Here is a 19,773-nt window from a genome sequence, read left to right as displayed (position 1 = left end):
CAGTGTATGAATTCTTGGAGGAGAGTGAAAAGAGGATGGAGCCAGGCTCTTTTCAGTGGTGCCCAGTGGCAGGATAAGAGACCATGAATGTAATTTGGAATACATGAAATTCCATCTGTACATAAGAAAAGGCTTCTACTATGAGCGTGGTTGGGCTCTGGAACTGTTTTACAGGAGAGGTTGTGTCTCCATCCTTGAAGATATTTAAAACCTGGCTGGACATGGCCATGAGCAGCTAATCTGACCCAGTTTGAGCAGGGGGTTGGGGTAGAAAATCTCCAGTGGTCCCTTCCTACCTCAAAGACTCTGAGAGTCTGGGAACATGGGCGAAGGGAAGAAGCTGATGTATATTTTGCGAGCAGAAAAAATGCTAGAATGCATTGATAAATTCCATTAATTAAAAGATGAAGTCAAGGTCACCTGCAGCTTTTTCTTAATCAAGTTGTAGGGAAAATGCTCAGGTCATTCATTCCTTGGTTAGTGAGCTTAGGTAGCAGGGCAATAGACATCAGAATATTTTTCAGACTCAGTTAATTAAGTGGGGAGAAGATTTAATGAGGTTTTAGAAGCGTTCTTCAGGGTCAAAATTGATTGGCTAAGAAATCTATGACAGCTTTGAATTTTGTGAAACTGGCTATGCTGTAATATTTTTTACCCTGTCTATGCAAGGCCTAAGCTTTTGTTTTCAGTAAATTTTAGTCTTAAAATATTGATAATACGATACAGATGACCTCTTGTTATATTTGATCTTCTCTTGGGTAGCCTGTCACATCCACTCCTATCTAAAAAAATGCAGACAGCTTAAAATAATCTGTTGCAGGCTGACCTGGTCTGGTTATTAACCAGCACACTCTGAGCCCTGTCTGTTTGCAAAGTTGAGGGGGGAGGAGGGGGCAAGAGGCGAGGAAGCATCTAGTTTCAAAAATAGAAACCCCACAAGTACTCTTAATTATCTTTTATGGTCCTCTAAAAAGCTGTTCATTTGCTGTGAATATCATTCAAATACTTAGTAGTTCTTAGCTGTCAGGCTTTTTTTCTTTTTGCAATTTTTTTCTTTTGTTTTGCCATCTCATTTCAGCCATTTAGCCTAGTAACCTGATTTGCTGCCTTGTCGAATTCTTCCCTGTGAATGGAGTGTGTACTTTGGGAAGGAGGGAAGGAGGAATACAAACTTTTCCCAGGTCCTCCACTTCATCTAGTGTCTGCTTTTATGCACTTGCTCTGTTTTATCTTACTGCAAATAGGACAAAGTGAAATGGATGGAAAGAAATAATACTTTGAAAATAAATAAAAAAGTAAAACATTATTCTTGAAATTTCTTAAGGTTTTTTGGTCATACTTCAGACCAGTGACATTAACTGCTTTGGACAGCTTCAGGAAGGGCAGAGCTACATGCCGTCAAATGATGAAGATCAAAGTCCACTGCAGCAAAATTTTCTCAAAATAGAAACTGAATTTGTAAACATTTTTTGAAGGGGTTATTTCTAAGGGGGATGGGAACACATATTTCCATTTCATGTACTGTTTGTTAAGCATATATGCTAACAGCTTAGAAGAAAAGAGAAGTTGAGACATTTCTGTATGTGACATCCTTCCTTTTGTCATTTGTCACTTGGAGATTATAGAAAAGTGATCTTTGTTATTGTTAATGATGATGACAGTTAATTATGTTTGGATGAATGACAGATTAGATAGGCTGTTTCTACTTTGCCTTTCTTTTTTTTTTTTTCAGTTGGCTCCAACTCACCATTCACAGATATTTACTCAACTTCTTTCACTTAGGGATTGATGTTATTGCTGTATCACATTTAGAAACCAGATACAAAGAATGTGACTTTGATTTTTGCCTCTATTTTCATCTTTCCATAAAGTAGGATTTTAATTTTTTTTTAAGAGGAGAATGTTTAGAAATTTCTTCTTGCACATTTTTGGAATTTAGAATACACCTGTAAATAGATTTCTTTGGGGTTTTTTTGCCCGTTTTGTTCTCTTTGGCAAGCCTTTTTAGAACTTGGAAGGTTGGAGTGGGCTGCAGTTTTAATTCAAATCTATTTTCTATGGACAGATAAACTGAGGGCATAGTCCAGCCCTTTTGCTTTACATATGCTAATTATTAGATAACATTTGGCAGTTGGTAGCTTTGTGTGAGCAGGAGGAAGACTGTGGATTATATGGCAGCTGAATTTGTATTAGTTTCAGCTAACTTTGTCTCCAGGGCAGCCAGAATTTACAGTGCTTTTAGGCCTAGTAAGGTAAACTTAGATTCTCTCCTGCTTTGCATTCCATATAGTTTGACTTAGAAACACTGTTCCTAAACTAGAAATAATTAATTGAAATACTTTGTTTTTCTCAAATGAGTTAGTGTTTGTAACCATGATAGATTTCAAGTTGATGTAATATGGTATTTCTGGGTGAAGTAGGAATAGGAAGGGAATTTGCTCTATCATAGGACTATTACCACTAGAAGGAATTGTTGGGATTGACATTTCGTGTAGCTAGAGAGTTAAAATGAAGGGATTTTTAAGTGATTTTTTTTGTAGGTTACTTCTCTTTAGAGAAGTAATTGTGAAAATATAAAAATTGACAAACTGTGTACTGAAATTATGGTGTAGTTGACAAGCGTATTTAATTAGGATTGCTTTTGCCTTGAACGTCCATGGTTGTATTTCTGCTGCCCTTGTGGTTTTTTGTTATTAAGTTCCCACAGGAAACTAAAAAAGAGTTCTCCATTGTTTTAGGGGTGTGTGTGTGTGTGTACTGTGAGGTTGTGTGCATAGCTTCTAGAACTCTGTACTAAAAATTATTTCATTGATGGAAGCTTTGGGTTTCCTGCTCTCTCATCTCATTTCTTTGTGAATATCAAGGTGAAGTGGATAACGTAGTATTATTGCTTTACTCCTCTGCTCGATTTGAAATTATTTTGGGATCTTTTCTTTTGCATCATTTTCCACAGTAGTGCTGAGTGAAAAAATCTTTACTAAACTCAGTTGAATTATTTATTTATTTGTTTAGCTTTCTTTTGGAAGAGAAAAACAGTTTCTCGTACTAAGCCCTCAGTGCTGGCCATAAGATCAATGGATGGATGATAAGGGGGACAGAAGGTTTCCCCACCTTTTTCCAGCTCTGTGCCTCAAATGTTAACATACAGATTAGGCTTTCTAATTAACAGATTTAGTTTTTTAAATTACTCTTATTGACTTCTAAGCATCAGCTTGGACTAGAATATACTTCCTGTCTCTTTTCAACCCTTGATAACCATGCTGATTTGCATGCAGACAGCAGCCCCCATTTCTTAGATTCAGTTGTTACTACCTTGTCCTTTTGACATGGTGTATTTCCTCGAAGTGTTCAGCCCATAAACTGCCCAGATATGTTGGGTATACTGCTCAGCAAAGATTTTACTAAAATCCATTTTCACTCATCTTCTCTAGATAGCAGAAGCAGAGCTAAGCCCATTGTAAACAGATGTTTCTCTATTTATGTTTAAATTACAGAATGTTGTCAAATTACCCTGTTTCATAGCACTGGAAAGACAGAGGCGCTGAAAAAAGGCTTTAGTGGTATCCCATACCCTCTTTGAAGGCTGTCTGTATGATGTATTGGGGGGGAGTTGTTGGGTTTTTAAATCACTTTTAGTTTGTGTCACCTTATAAAAAATGTCTACTAAAGCAGGACAGAAGAGTCTGCATGTCTTCTGTGGATGAGTCTTTGTAGTTTATCATTCATACTTGCTTAATTCTGTAACATGCTACTTTCTTTATTCGATTGTTATGAAATCTGCTTACTAATTGAATCAGAAGACATCTGGTTTTGATACTGATTCATGTTTAAAAAAATCTTTTGGTTGACCACATATGTGGTCTGTCAAGTAGTGTTCATTCCTTCTATGGAAGAAAACATTTCCAGTAAAGTGCCTCCTACATGTCCATTGCCCAGACTCAGGATCTGCTTCTGTTGTCTTGTCTATAGTTTTTAGATGTTGATTATGGCTACAGCTGTGAAGATTTTGGTTTTCCTGTTATGTGAACAATTTAGTTTCTAAGTGTTTCTGTTTTTGGTGAGGGTGGAGAAGGCATACTTTCCTCTAGATGCCTTCCCACTTCATAGTAGCCAGTTGCTTGGTAGTTTCAGGATTTCTCTGGCACATTGATTGCTGAGGTTCCATTTTGTAAATCCACTAAGATTTAATTTCCTTTCTGATATTACATAGAGACATGAGAGCTTATTTCTTACTGGAATCTAAACTATATTGGAACAAAACAGAAATGCATAGCTTAAGACATTGCTTGGAAGGCAAGCTGTATATTGAGCAGGGTGTACCTTTTCTAATTCATAAAATAACATTTTTTCTAAAAACAAAAATCAAACAGCCCTCCCCCCAAAAAAGCAAACCAACCAACCCACAAACAAAAAGACCCAACACAAACCCCAATCCTAACAGTACCAAAATAAATGAAACTCAAATTTATATCCTTCTCTGAGTATTTCAGGATAGGGGGATGTTTGCTGTGTGAAACTGTATAGCAATATTAGATAATTATTTCTGTATTTGTAGTTTGGTTCTACAGTTTCCACAAAGCTGCTTTTCTCCCGCGGACTCAGAATTTTTATGCTAATGTGTACTTTTTCCCCAGTTACTTCACACTGTCACTGGGGTTCTGTAGAGTTCAATGGAAATAATGCTTGTCTTGTTTAGCTTAAGCACAATATGCTACTATAGTAGTTTCACCCAACTTTTTTTTATGTGCAAAGCAGTTTGCATCATGCATTGAATCCTGTCTCATTCAAAAGTAGAGTCATTGTGTGTGTAGGAACAATTAATTGTATATCAGCAAATTGAATTCAATTTTCATGTGTTTGTTTAATAATGTGCTTTTTTCTAATATTAGTTATAAATGTTGCTGATCCCTGCTTGAAAAAATAGGTTTGTTAAACTTTATTCAAAATTAAGAGGTTTGGCAAGTACTACTTAGACTCACAACTTGTTTGAGAACCAAGTGTGAAAAGAACTCTTACACTGAGGTTCTTCCTCCAGCCTTTGTTGCAAGTAGGGGAAAACAGAGTGACAAAAGATGAGGAAAAGCTGAGGTACTCAATGCCTTCTTTGCCTCAGTCTTTGATAGCAAGACCAGTTTTTCTTTGGGTGCTCTGAAGAACAGGGTGAATCTTGAAGACATAAATGGGGAATAAAATTCCGTTGGATTACTGGGAAGCCCCAGTAATCCAAGGGAAAATAAGTTTTGTAGAAAGATGTGGCAAAAATAGTCTGGCATTTTCATTTTATCTTCAAGGTGTGTTCTGGCATTCATTAAATACTTTGAAGAACAGGTATTTGTTATCCTGGATACAAGTGGTTTTGGGTTTTTTCCCTCATACATGTTCCCTTTGTTTGAGTTATTTGATGGCTTTGATATAGGTCTTTGAAGTTTTTAAGTAGCAACCTGTATTTAAACTCAAATATTAATTTAACACTTTCAAGCAACTTTAAGGAGTTTGTGAGGGCATTTAATAATCATTTTTTTAAAAGCAAAGGCTATATATTTCCTCTAAAAATAATAGCTGAAAAATGAAATTATTATAAAAATAATTCTAGCTTTCAGAGGTATCATATAGGACCACAAAGGCTACTATATATTCTGTTTTCCTTTTTATGGTTTTGTCTTAGTTTATCTATACTAAAATACATAATTTTTGATCTTTAGGATCTTATTTGTTTACTTATTTTTGTAATTGACAGTGTTGATGACAGAGTATTCTCTGAAAGGTTTTGTTCATTGGAATATTTTCTAGACTATTGTTTGAACTAGATAATTTGCTGACTTTAAGAACATATTGAAGTGCATATTTGTTTTGCCTTGGTTTTGACAGGAGGTGGAGGAATGGATTATCACCTAAGAGTAACACATGGTATTAATGTTGAGTGTAGGTACAGACCCTTCTTATTCAGAGGAAAAGAAGCATTCAAATAGTCATACAGCATAGTGAACATTTAAAAAGAAATCCCATAGCTTTCCTAGTCTCCTGGGAAGGATAAAGGAAACTGAGGTAACCGATAAAAGTACTGTTGTACAGTGTCTCAACTGACTGATGTGGATACCAAAAAGATGTGTCCTGGGAGAAAAGAAAGGGTTTAAGAAACTTTAGAAAGACCTAAGGAGAAGAAAAAATATTGAAATAAAGGAAGTGACAGTAGAGGAGTAATAGTGATATCAAGGAGGACAAAACATTGAGAGAGGAAATGAATAGTAAAATGGCAGAATTAAATAGAGCCCAGTATGAGTATTTCTGGATAAGGCTACAGCAAAGACATGCTTTTAGATTCAGGTGAACTTAAATGCTGTGTTGGAAAGCTGGACTTTTGTCAGACTTGTAAACCATGGAAAGGACAAGGAAAAGGATATTTATAGAAGAGGATGAAATGGGCTTGGATTAAGACAATAATATAGGATATTTCTTTTCCTTTCATGATGGTTTAGGAGTCTGAACTTGCCAGGACCAAGCAGATCCCTCCTTGATAAGAGACTGTTTTGAACAAAGGTTTGGATTTGGTATGGTTTTAGCAGTCATTGAGCAGAAACCAATTGTTTTGGGTGGAAAACAGAAAGAAGATGGTTTGGGAGCTTTTGACTGGTGATCAGCAAAGCTGCTGGCTTCTAAGTGCCTACAAATTAAATAAATGGTTGATGACAACCATTAATATCCCAACTTTGCCTAGCATCATAATTTACCTTATTGGCCTGTTTTCATTCTTCCTAGCTGTGCCTGAGTAAGGGATATCTGTGAGCACTCCCATTCCAGACCAAAGGGTGTCATGAGCCTAACATGTATTCACTTGTCTGGTTTGTGCTCCTTGAATGGAGGGTGTTGGAGATATGGATTGAGATGGAAAATGCATGAATTGGGTGTGATTTGGTGAATACATGGTGCCAATTATATGGAAACAGAGAAAAGAGGAAGTGAAGAAGCACACTGGAATAAATATGGGCGGGAACCCCATCATGAGAGGCAAAGAATTCCTGGTGTTATGCACCAAACATGGCATGCAGATGTACACTATCCTTGAATGGAAAGAAAGCTATACCCATGCTATTTGTTTTTGAAATATAAATATGCATTTAAAAAGCCTTCCCAGTGATATAGGGACAGCCCCTGGTTAATAGTGCTATGTGCTGAAATAGCCATTCATGAATTGTTAGCATTGGGGGTTTTTGCTTAAGACCTGGATTTTTTTTTTAATCTTCATGTACATTTATTGAGTTTAGAAAAACTAGCTGGGCAGATTCTGGAATAATATTTAAAATCAGTCACCTTATAAATTGCCCTAGGTAAGGATATTTTTCTTAAAGGATCATACATAATGTTGACATGAATAGCTGAGACCCTTTGTAAGCAATTCATAATTTGTTGACAAATATCCAGTCAGTTAAAAAGGTTATTTAGGTTATAAAGAAAATAATATGTATTTGATAATGACCTGTATTTTGGGGAAGAGTAACCTATGGGTTTTACTAGTAAGTAGTAGAGTGTGTATGGGGAAGGAGAGAGAATGCCTTTCAGGTAGTTTATATGTCAAATGTGTAGTTTCTTTTGTAATCTAATGTGAGCTTTCTAACAGTCAGAAACATGGCAAATGTGATTGTTCCTTTCTAAATTTGGATTTTTAAATGGATCTGTAGTTTCTATAATGCAAATATGCTTCAAACTGAGGGAGATATGCACTGACAGCAAGTAAAAACACAGTTCCAGAAATGTGTGGTCTGTATAAATGATATACAGTTTGTTGGCTGACCCGAAACTTTGTGCTAAATCCAAGCCAATAATGAAATTCAGAGGCAGATTTTTTACAATGCCTACACTGCATTACTATGCCTGTGTGTGAACACTTTGGATCAGTTAATTATACCCTCCTATTTGAACATTTTCATTTACATAAGGAGCAGAACTTGATAAATCAAATATAAAATTCAGCGTCTGATTTATTGGATGGGGTGTTATGTAACCAGAATTTTAAAAGCAAAAGTTAAAACAAAATTGGCCCTATAAAAGCAAACCATTCCAGATGAATATGAATTTAAAACTAACATTCCCCATGCTTCCCAAAAGTGGATCACAGTTATGTTTTTCATGGTTCCAAATAGTGCTATTTCTCAGTGTGCTCAGAGATCTGTTTAAAGATAAATTTCTGATTATTGAACATGTCAGTAAGTCACCTTAAAGCAAGACTTCATTTTCAAACATTTTTGCCTTCTAGCTCTTTATCATAAAGCAGTAAAATTAGGAAGATGTCAGCATGGCTATGGTAGCTTGCAGAATCAAGAAAGGCTTATAGCATTTTCTCTAATGTATCTCTAACATAAAGGGATGAAACTCTGAATCTGCATTCCTTAACCCCAGTCAGGATGATGGCTTTGTCTGGAAAATACATATATACAACAAGGTGTCTTCTTTCCAATCTAGAAAAAAATGAGATCTTGCCTCTCTGACTCAGAATATTTGAAAGATGTGTTTCCACACTGTATTTATGAAGACAGGTTTTTTTTTCCTGTTTAAAATGAAAATATATAGCATATTTTCTCAGCAGGAGAACTCCAGAAAGTTCTCAGACATGTCCTTTAACTTAGTAAACTGAAGCAAATCTGTAGAGCAATGATAATGCCATCTTATTGTTTGGGGTGGGTTTGGTTATTTTTGTATTTTGTTGTTTGTTTTTTGTTTTTTTTTTTTGCCTTTTTTTTTTAATTTGAGGGGGAAGCAGAAGGAGTTGTTCCATATAGTTGATATAAAGCTTTAAGAAAATTATTTTCAATTACAGCCCTCTTTAGCCTCATTGAGAACAATTTTTTAGCTTAATAGCAATTTGTTTCTAGATGGATATCAAATGATCACTGAACAGATGGCAGTGACATTTTATTGCTATCAACTTGTGCCAAATTTTAGTGGACTGATGAAAAATGAAGAACAATATTCTGCTAACAACCCCCTCACTCCAGCTACTGCTCTTCTGTTTATATCTGGAATGATGTAAAAAGATTCTGTTCATTGGAAAAAGAGCTGTTACTGTACAAAGCTGTGGAAAGAACCAACCTGGAGGGTGGCTGTCTCAGAGAGGCACTTGTTTGCCCAAGCTGAATTGTTCAGTGCCAGGTGGTCCAGGTCCAATTGCATGTGCTTGGAAATGTCATGTGGACAGAAGTTACCAAGTTATTTGGTAACTGCCAAAATATTTAAGCTATATTGTCAATATTATTAAGGCTGCTTTCCAAATCTGCAGTTTAAAATTAAGAACAAAATTGTTTATATGTAGTAAGACTGTATGAATCAAGTGCATTATGGCCACCATAGATTGCAGCATATTTTCTTTCTCTATGGAATTCCTGCTCTTTTGTTTCTGAGAGGAAGGATAGAAAAAAGTGAAACATCTATTCTCAAAATACAAGTTTTAAAAAACAAACTTGATGCATAGTGATGTGAAGGGACAGTTTAGAGCTCTACAGTGATGCAGAAGTTCCAGAGAAATTACTAGCTGACATTTGAAACTGTAGACCCTCACTCAGCTTGGAGCTAGGTTCCAAAAACTGGCCAGTAATGTTATCGGTTTGTACTACCTCACAATTCCTGCCAGCTGATAAAGAATCAGGGTCAAACTAAACTGGTTTCCATAAAAAACAATAATGTCTCATGCTCACATTTCCTTTTTTTTAAAACTTATTTTAATCAACCACTTCCTTCATTAATACTAAAAATAATTCAGAACTGTGGTATTAGAGCCACTCTAGTGCCAAATGACATGACAGAAAACCTGCTTCCTGTTTTGCTTCCTTGAAAACATACGAAAGAGAAATCTTAGCTTTGTTTCCTTCTCTTTTTTCCTTAGAATGTTCTTCTGTACTTCTTAGTGAACAGTTAAGACCTCTTAGCTAGAACATTAGAATGTTTTGAGTTGTCACAGGCAGTGTTTCTCTGCTGTCATGGACAGTGGCTTTGGGTGTTTTTCATTGCTGTGAACTTTTGCAATGGGAGAGGTTATTCAAATTCTCCTTTACTTTAGAAGTGAAGTGGACTCAAACACTTTTTTCCCTCCCTCCAGAAATGAACTAACTTGAACTTCTAAAACTGTATTTATCCACTTTCTGATTTCCTCGTAGCCCAGATGTTGCAATGTGTTAGAAAGACCGGTGTTAGCTTGGTGTGATCCTTTCTAATAGAAAGACTCCAATAGAAATTGAAGTCCTTTGGTAGACAAATTTAGGTTTCAAAGTGTTACTACAGGAAAACTCAAGAAGAACATGGACATATCTTTATTATTGGGGGTGAAATATGAAGACATATATAACCAAAATGTGTGTTTAGCAAAGTTTCTCAAATCTTATTTTAATCACTGCAGTTTTCACTCAAATTTCTATGTACAACAGAAAATTGAATAAAATAGTATAAATAGCAAAATTTTATAATTTTCTAGGCACTGAGTATAAGTATCATATCCATATATTCCTTGGTATCAAAAGTTTTATACATTGATGGATGTTTGAAAGGTTATCTGTAATATATATGTTTTTAACATATGGTTTAAATGCAAAAATCTGGTTATTTTGAGCCAGCAAGGTCTGCTGTGAGTAAGTATATGGAAACCTGCTGGATGACATACATATTCCTCATGAACGTGAGGAGAATGATAGTTTGACCTTTTATCACTTATCATTTAGTCCTTTCATTTTATACCTCTAAAACCCATTTCGAATTCCGGCTCCCTTTGGGTAAATGAAGTCTTACTGATGGTAGTGTGTCAAAGCAGATTTTGGGAATGAAATAGTGAGTTTTCAAGCTGTTGTGTAGCAATGACTAAAATCCATGCACCCTCTTTGACTGTCTCATTCAAAGACCAATGTGTCTTTGCTTTAGGAGGCTCTTCCTTTCTGTTTCAAAAAATTAGATTCCTTTAAAAGCTGTACCCATTGGAGTGAGTATTTCTGGTAGAAACAGCAGTAATGTTGTAAGTGGTTTGCTGTTTGGAGGGGTTTGGTGATCTGTGGTGCTAAGTCCAGTGCTTGGTTTTGTAAGGTCATACCGTGGAATCCAAGTGAGTGCTTAGGTCTGACATCACTGATGTGAGCGTGGCAGGCTTGATCAGTGCTCCTGCCTGAACAGCATTTTTACTGTGAAGCACAGTTATCATGGAAATATGTAAAAGAACTTCCTTGTTCTGGCTAAAAATGGCTTTGTACATTTCAAAAGCTTTCTTGAGTAGTGTCAGCATCTGAAACCTCTTTTGTGGAATAGGCAGCCTCAGCTGTTTAATAGATGCATTGTTTTATCTTTTCGCTGAGTGGATGAAAAAGCTTTATTTTGGGCCTCACTGTATTAGACTTATGAAAAGTGGAATTGCCTCACAAATTTTTGTGACATACTGACTCTGAAAAGCCAAAGCTTGCAATCTTGTTCTCTCTTTCTGAACAATATCTCCTTTTGCAGTACTAGACTCCTTGTTCAACTTCAGTGCAGCTTCTGGCTTCCAAATTTCTACCTTGGAATGTGAAACAACAGTCAAAATGTTAGCACATCTCTACTTTCTTATCAACTTCTAATTAAAACCCATTTTTTCAGATAGCTAAAGAGGTGCCAACTCTAGAATTCCTATTTTTTTCAGAACAATCAAAAGCTATTGTATGCACTATGTGGGAACAGCCTGACATACATATCCCAAAAGCTGTAGAAAAAAACTGTAGAAAATGCAGTGCTAGTGCATTGTCAGAAATTTATTTGAGCATATTTTTCAGTTAGAAATCTGTCTCCATTCATGAAGCCTTAAATTTTGAAGATTGATAACTCAGATAATCATGTTATTCAATTACTTCTAATTTTTCAAACCTATCATTCCATCTGTAGCAATTTGTTAAAAATTCTTGCAGTGTGACTTTTTTTATGAAATGGACATTTCTTAATATTAAGTGGGTTGCTTCTTGTGGTTTTTTTCATCTAGTTTTCTCTATGCCTGCTTGTAGGCAGAGTGCTTTTCAATTGGAATTTCAACTCTGTGGACTGATCTAGAATTAGAAGAAATAATTTCTGATGTGACTAATTATGGGAAAAGGTAGAATATGTTCTTTTCTTTGTTTTAAAATAATGCAATTCTCTTCGGAATCGCTGAGTTGCTTTTTGTTTCTGCCAGTATTCTATAAGAACTGCATAAAAGACAACATTAGCAGTACTTGCAAATGTTTCTTAACAACTTGAAGTAAAAAGTTTGTTTTGAAATGGAGCACATGTATGTTTCTTTCTCAACATACAATATGAATATGCTCCTTTCTGTATATTCTTCTGCTAGGCGACTTACAGGTGCTGTATTTCTCTTTTGCTGTGGTTATCCAGGAGCTCACACAATTGGTTGTCCTTTTCTTTGTCTTTGAATAACGCAAACAAGCTGCATAACTCCTGTCTTTATCTTTCTAAGCTTTGCCTCTGACAGTGACTTGGTCCACTTGTTATTTGCCATGTGAGTTATCATGGTGTTTGGCATCCCGTACAGTGGACAAAGGAATGGTCCCTGCCTTGTGGATTATGCAATTTTAATCAGAATGCATACATTCATGCAGGAAAGGCCAATTCAACAATCTTCTGACAGTTTGACTTTTGACAATTTCAGAGCCTGTAGACAATTCTCTTTCCACTGAAGTTTCAGATGTTGTCCAGCTTGTTTGAGAAGATCACTTTTTTTGGTGGCTTTTTGAGTGAAACTTGCTTCAGTGCAGTGTTTCTGTATTATGACTGAAAATGAGTCATCCTTACCCTTTTAGAATAATTCATGCTTTGTCTATGTGAACTCCCTTACTGAATTGGATCTATGGCTGAGGAAAAGAACATGTAATGCAAACAGATTTTTGCTTCCTTCTTTCTAAAATCTTGAACTGCACTGAACGTATAAAGTATTATGCAAAATTTATTAGTATTTATCTGCTGACTGCTATTTCATGTGTGAATCTTGTTTGTGGCACATCTGTATCATTATGTGTTGAAGACTCTTCATTTTCAAAGATGAAACTAGAGTTAAAATTCTGCTTTACTAGTATTTTAAGGGTGAATCTGTTTATGAGGAAATTGCAATTATTGTGAAATGTTGGAGGAACAGGCATAAGTATCTCTAAATTCTTTAAAGTAGGGCAGTGTCTTAGTATGTCAGACTGGATGATTCGATGTAAATTACATTCTGCATGTCTTTTTAGTCTCTCTATAGAAAGCAAATTATTTAATACACAATAAGTTGGGCACTTTTTTGTTATTCCTGCCCTTTGACATCTAGGTTCTTGAATGGAAAGAATGAAAGGAAACAAAGAGTTTAGAATATGTGAGATTTTTAAAAATTTTCACCGATACCAGAATTTGACTGATAGGTCAAATAACTTCTATTTGCAGTTATTAAAGACTGTCAAAAAATAGTATCAGTTAATAATAATAATCTATGAGGAGTTTTGTACATATCCCCTCCCCCTGGAATAATAGATGGTCAATTACATATATATAAGATTTATGTATCTATTTTCAACACTTTCCTGGAACAATTCTTTGGTCTAAGACTTCCTGTTAAAAAGTTTCCTTTGTACTTCATTAATTATTTTATGTTGTAGTCTTTACTGTATTTTAAGTTTCATAATTTCAGTTAGAAATAACTGAACTGAATTGGAAGAACGCAAATGAAATATTCTCAGTGTGTTTTTCAGTGGCAGTTTTGAAATTGTTTAAACTCTGCAACTTTACATGGTCCAACCTGAATAAGATACAGCTTCAGTTCCAGTTTTGTAGTTGAGCTCTGCATAAGGGCTGTAAGAATAGGAGGATATCCATTTGGTTCTAGAAATCAAATTAGCCTGAATGCATCTCTCTCAAATCTTGCATTAATGGAACAACAGAATATTGGTATTAATAGTCTAAGAAAATGCAGGGCTGAAATAGTCACAGTCACCAATTTATCTAAATTCAGTTTTCGGGAACAGAAGGTGATTTCTAACAAGGTTTAAAATAAATTACAGTAAGGCCATGGTCAGTAACAGCTCTGTATAAAACACTGATGTTCACTGAAAGATAACCTAGGTTGCTGGGTGAAAAACTTAAGCAGTGTTTTTCAACTAAACAAAGCATGAATTGAGATAAAATATCTAGGACCATATATTCAGGAAAAGTAATAGAAGATAAGCTAAAGGGAAGCTGCTGGAACTTTTTGATAGCTATTCTTTGGTATAATTAGTTACACTGAGGAAAGTACATCTTTTGTAATGGCCCTTTTTAGTTTTTTTCACTGAATGAATGCCGTATAATTAAAATAACCAAACTGATGCACAGTATTGAGCTTTGTATTTAGCAGTTGGAAGGTGAGATTTATTAAAATATTTTCTCTGGAAATGCCAAGATAATGTCTGGGGGATCTGACCATAGGATGAACAAGGATTTTAAAGGGTCTATTTGCTATTACATCTTACACAATTATTTCTGTAGATGGTCATCAGATTTTTATCAGCTGGTTGGTGAAGGAGAACAGTTGTGGCTGAAGAGGTCTCTCCCTTAAAAGTAAAATACCTTTCACTGAACAGCACCAAACAGATGAGGAATTCAAAGTTCTGTTGCATCTCTTTCTCAGTATTTATGTTCATCTGCCATTTTCTTTGTTGGAGGAGGGAGCTATGTTTGAAGAACTGAGTATGGTTTTTTATTTTTATTTCTTTTTTTACCCAAAATTTTATACCAGTCCAAAATTAGTGCAATTCCACTGTTTTGCTAAGAAAAGTGAGGGTCTTACACCAGCACTGAAAATCATGTAGGCTGTTGTCACTCTTAGCTATAGCTCCTTCCCTCCATCCCACTCCCTGTGATTGTTTGTGGATACATTTTTGTAACTGTGTTATTTCAACAATGGCTTTTTTCAGTTTTCTACTTTGAAATTTCACTCACAGAGACTATAAATGTAAAGAAGTACAGCATAGCTAAGGAAGTGTGCAACAAATATTCACTACAGAGCAGCTCATTGGTATTTCCATTTGCCAAATGAGGGTCTTCCCATAGTTCTTCTGCCTCTTTTCCAAGTCTGCATAATAATCAAGTATCTGAAATATGCATAGCTGAAGTAACCATTTATCCTGTAGTAGTTATAGCTTTAGTTGTAAATTTGATGTACAATAATTTGAACCATTTTTTTTTCATGAGCTCTGCTTATAATTTGATCATTGTATTATTTCCAATCCATTTTCCACAGCTGCAATCTGAATAAGTGGCTCAATTATAGTTTAGCGTTATTCTTTAATATTCACTGAGCCCTATGGAAAACTTTGAAAGAAATATTCTATTTAAAGACAATTATGCTTAAATATCATCGTTTTCTAAAGACATTTGCATGAAAAAAACAGCAAAACCATGAAGAACTAATTTTTCTTTTTCATACTCCTATCTGCAGTAATGTCTCCCGTGTGACATCATAATCAACTGTCATGTGATATGATATCACAGTTTAGTGTGATCAGAATTCTCTGAATTGAGCACACAAATAACATTGCTTGAAAACCAGATATAGCTGTTGCTTTGCTTCTGAAAATTGGATAGATCTTTTAGGAACTATTAAGAATATTAAGGAAATATGAAATAGATGCTGTTAACAGATATATTAAAATAAATCTATGAACACTTGCTAACATAGTCTGTTTTTTAAAAAAACAAGTTTGAACTTGAATTGAAAAACTTTCTTCTACTATTCTGTAGTTTTTCAAAAATTACTTTTTTTTTCTCTGTGGTGATCTTAGTTTTGTGACAGATCTTGTGACAGATTTGTTGAGCAAGTTATCTCTTCTTGCACCTTTGAAAATACAGGCAGCTTAGAAACCATATTCGTTTGTCCCTTGTGCTCTTCTTTTCATTGCACTTGAGAGCATGTGCGGAATTTTCTTGCAGACTTCAGATTCCCATGAAGTTGTAATTGTGTAGCTGCTGCTCTGCTGTACTGGCCAAATACATAACACTCCTGCACCACTCTGTGTTTCTTTGAAGACTGGAAACTAACTGGAGGGAGACACAGAAAATGCTGTGTAGAAAATGCTGTTGTGTGAATGCAAATTAAATGTCGGGTCTTCAGCTTTTGACATATTATTACTGTCTGTACTCCAGTTTTATCAAATTGCACTTCCCATTTTTTTAAGATTAGTAGAGCTTGAGAGTCATGGTGTATAGAATTGTCATCCTGATAAATAGTAGAGATTAATGCTTTCATCCAAATTATGCATTCTTTTTTAGGATGATAGCATTACATAATAATAGGGGCAGATTTCCAGAGTCTTGATCAACAAAATGATCACAGAAAGACTTCTTAAATAATTCATTTCCATCTATCAAGGCTGACATGAGGCAGCGTTACCAAACAACCTCCTTTTGACAGGGTAGTCCAATAGCACAGTTCTCATTCATTGCTCCGCTACTGGCACAGGAACATTTGTGGGCACGTATCCAGGTCCCCAGGAAACTTGGAATCGTTCCATGTTAAAGAACTGTAACTGTAGCTAACAAACCAGCTGCTGTATTGAGCTCAGAAGGAAGTCTTTGTAGCTGTGTGGAAGGAACTTAAGTTATTTGCATAACATCCAGCAGTCTTAGTAGGAAGGGTTGGCAGGAGCACAACAGCAGGGTAGGCATCCAGCTTTTCTTTTTTGACCTTATCTGTCACTGATTCCATTCTTCAATGCTAGGGTGAGCTGAAAAGAGGGGGAAATGAAGAACTTGACCAAAAGAGCTCTACAGGTTTGAAGAGAAGAGTACTTATGGTCACATTAACATCATTCTTTGTGGAAGTAATAGTTTATAAATTCAGCAACAACAAAAAAATAGGTTTACAATAAAAAGTATCAACAGCAGTGCAATATTTGTGAGTTGGTAAATCCTTTACTGTGGAGAGAGAAAATCCTTAACAACAGGTAACATGAGACTATAGTGCCATCCATCAGCCTAAGTCAGCTGTCAGCCAGAACATGCTGCTGCACTGAGTTATAGGAGTTTATGGAAAGGGTCAGCCATGTTAAAAAACAGGCAGACTTTTTTTTCAACTAGGCCAATTTCAGATTAAGAAAAAAAAAAAAGTTAACAATATGTCTTAAATATATTGCATCACTTCTTCAAACATTACTATTTTCAATAAAATATCAATCTGCATTTCCAAACAGGCATTTCTTTAGTCTTCTGTCACACCAGCTTTGCACTGTAAAGAAAATGAATTCTCTAATAAAGTACTGTCTTTTGCAATGTACCTCTGTTAAAATACTCAGGCCATACTTCGTCAAGTATTTAAGCTACCACCACCACCAGAGGAAAAACAAAAAAGTCTTGCTTTCCTGTGGCCTTCAGGCTCTCTGCTGCCTTTCACAAATGCAGATGTTTGTGAGGCCAAACAGTAAATCACATTGTGGATTTGGATTGAAAATAAGTGGGCTGGTAGTGTCCATCTATTGCCCTTTCCTTCTGCCTCCCACCACCTCATCTCCAGTTTCAATTCAACCTTTATTATACTCCTGATCCAATTCACTACTTTTGCAAATGCTTATGATAAAAAATGCTACAAATGTTTATGATAGAAAAGTGCTACACTGCAAATGCTTATGATAGGAAAAAGGCTTGCACAGGAGAAGATAAGAATAGAATCTTTGCAATATAGCCTTTTCTTACCTTATATGCATTTTTTCCTATTATTCAGAGATTTTATTTTTATTTTAAAGTGCATAAACTAGTGACTTTTACGAATGGTTTTTATGTGGAAAAGGACAAGGAGGCTACAAGATATAATTCACCATCATTTCAAAGAAAATTGTATTAACCTTTAATAAAAAGTTAAATATCTTTCCCAGTATGTGAAATTAAACTTACTGTGTGTTCACACTCTTTTATAGTCTGGCAGAAACAGAAAAGATGATTCTGGAATAGTTTAGTTTTCCTTCAGAGTTTTTATTTAGCAAAGGTTTCTTCCATTTCTATGATGGTATGAGAAGAAATGATTAAAAAGCTGTCAGCTGTTCTTGTTAATTTGCAAGGAACTTTCTTCTATTTTAACTTTGCAGTATTACTTGTGCTCTGAAAATGTTGAGCGTGTTGACATATCTGAGAGCACTCCTGCAAAGAACTCTTTGGGTTATTGATGAAGGAAAAGCTGGGCATGACCCAGAAATGTGTGCTTGCAGCTCAGAAAGCCAAACACATCCTGGGCTACATCCACAGCAGTGTGGGCAGCAGGTGAAGGCGGGATTCTGCCCCTCTGCTCTGCTCTGGTGAGAGCCCACCTGGAACCCTGCAGCCTGCTCTGGGGTACCCGGCACAGGAAGGACATCGACCTGTTGGAGTGAGTCCAGAGGAGGCCATGAAGATGCCTGGGGGAGAAGAACATCTCTTGTGAGGAAAGACTGTGAGGGAGTTAGGGCTCTTCAGCCTGGAGAAGAGATGGCTCCAAGGAAGCCTAATTCGGGCCTTCCAGTACCTAAAAAGGGCCTACAAGAGAGCTGGAAAGGGACTTCTACAGGGCATGTAGTGGCTGGATGAGGATCAACTGTTTTAAACTGAAAGAAATCAGATATTAGGAATAAATTCTTCATTATGAGGGTGGTGAGGCACTGCAACAGATTGTGCAGGGAATCGCTCATCCCTGGAAGTGTTCAAAGCCAGACTGGATGTTCAAGGTCAGATTGCTCTGAGCAACCTGGTCTAGTGGAAAGTGTCCTTGTACATGCTAGGGGAGTTGGAACTACATGATCTTTAAGTTCCCTTACAACCCAAACCATTCTATAATTCTTTGAACAATATTTTTCTTTTTGTGTAGTATTTTCATAAGTCAGTGTTTAAAAATCCTACTTGCCACTTTTCAAGTGCTATTTCTCTGAATACATCAGTCGTTTAAATAATATTTTGTTCTGTAATTAATTGTCTTCATTGGCCAGCAAGGAATTTCTATGGAGTGAAAGTAGGCTGCAGAGATACACTGTTATTGAAATTGTCAGCAATTTCTACTAATGGTCACATAGAAACCATAGCCATTATGAGAGTGATGAAGTCTTACTTGTGTTTGTTACCTCATTACTGCAGAAGTCTTCTGAAGTTTGCTATATCAAACACAATTTCAGTTGATTTCTGACAAGCAGAAAAAAAACCAAGGTTTAACATTTTAGTTTATATTGTTCCTCATCTCATCCTTCCTCCCCATCCTCCAAGGAATTTTTATCATGTTAAATATAGGAGAAAAACCACTCATCCTCTGAACTCCTCTTACTACCTCATTTCGTAATTGAATTCAAGGGAGAATTATTATTCTAAGCTAATTTAACCTGACTTCTTTTTAGTCTCTGGTAAATGCATATTGTCCTTATTTTCAGCATCTTAAAAGATTGTGAAATTGGCATTTTTGTTCAAGGAATAAAATCTGAAGAAGTACACAGTATTCTGTCTTGTCTCTTGCTTTAATCTGCTTTTATGCAACGGATTAATGGGTGGACTGTGCCTGCATATGAATCTGCACAGCATGAGTCATGGTCATTCTTATGACTATTGAAGAGTATTTTTATATCCTAACAGTTCCAATTTGTAATCAAACTGAGGTTTATCTATAGAGCTACTATCTTTTCTTATTTATGGAAGAAAAAAGATATGTTCTTTATCACAATAACGGGGTTAACAGTTTGGGTTTCCAACCAAAGGAATATAATATAACAGAAACTACTGTAACTGTTTTACACAGCTAAATAATGGTTTGCACTCCAAAGAAAGGAATGT

The 19,773-nt window shown here is 35.8% G+C and overlaps 1 protein-coding gene across 4 annotated transcripts in view; it reads left to right on the top strand.

Moving 5' to 3' along the window:
- Positions 1-19,773, top strand: part of SIPA1L2 (signal induced proliferation associated 1 like 2) — a 126,942-nt gene that overhangs the window by 33,115 nt on the left and 74,054 nt on the right. The gene's annotated exons all lie outside the window — the stretch shown is intronic.

The sequence above is a fragment of the Serinus canaria genome, chromosome 3, assembly GCF_022539315.1.
Source record: "Serinus canaria isolate serCan28SL12 chromosome 3, serCan2020, whole genome shotgun sequence".
Classification (NCBI taxonomy): Eukaryota; Metazoa; Chordata; class Aves; order Passeriformes; family Fringillidae; genus Serinus; species Serinus canaria.
The sequence above is the reverse complement of the archived record's forward strand: the minus strand, read 5'-3'. Positions and strand labels throughout refer to the sequence as shown.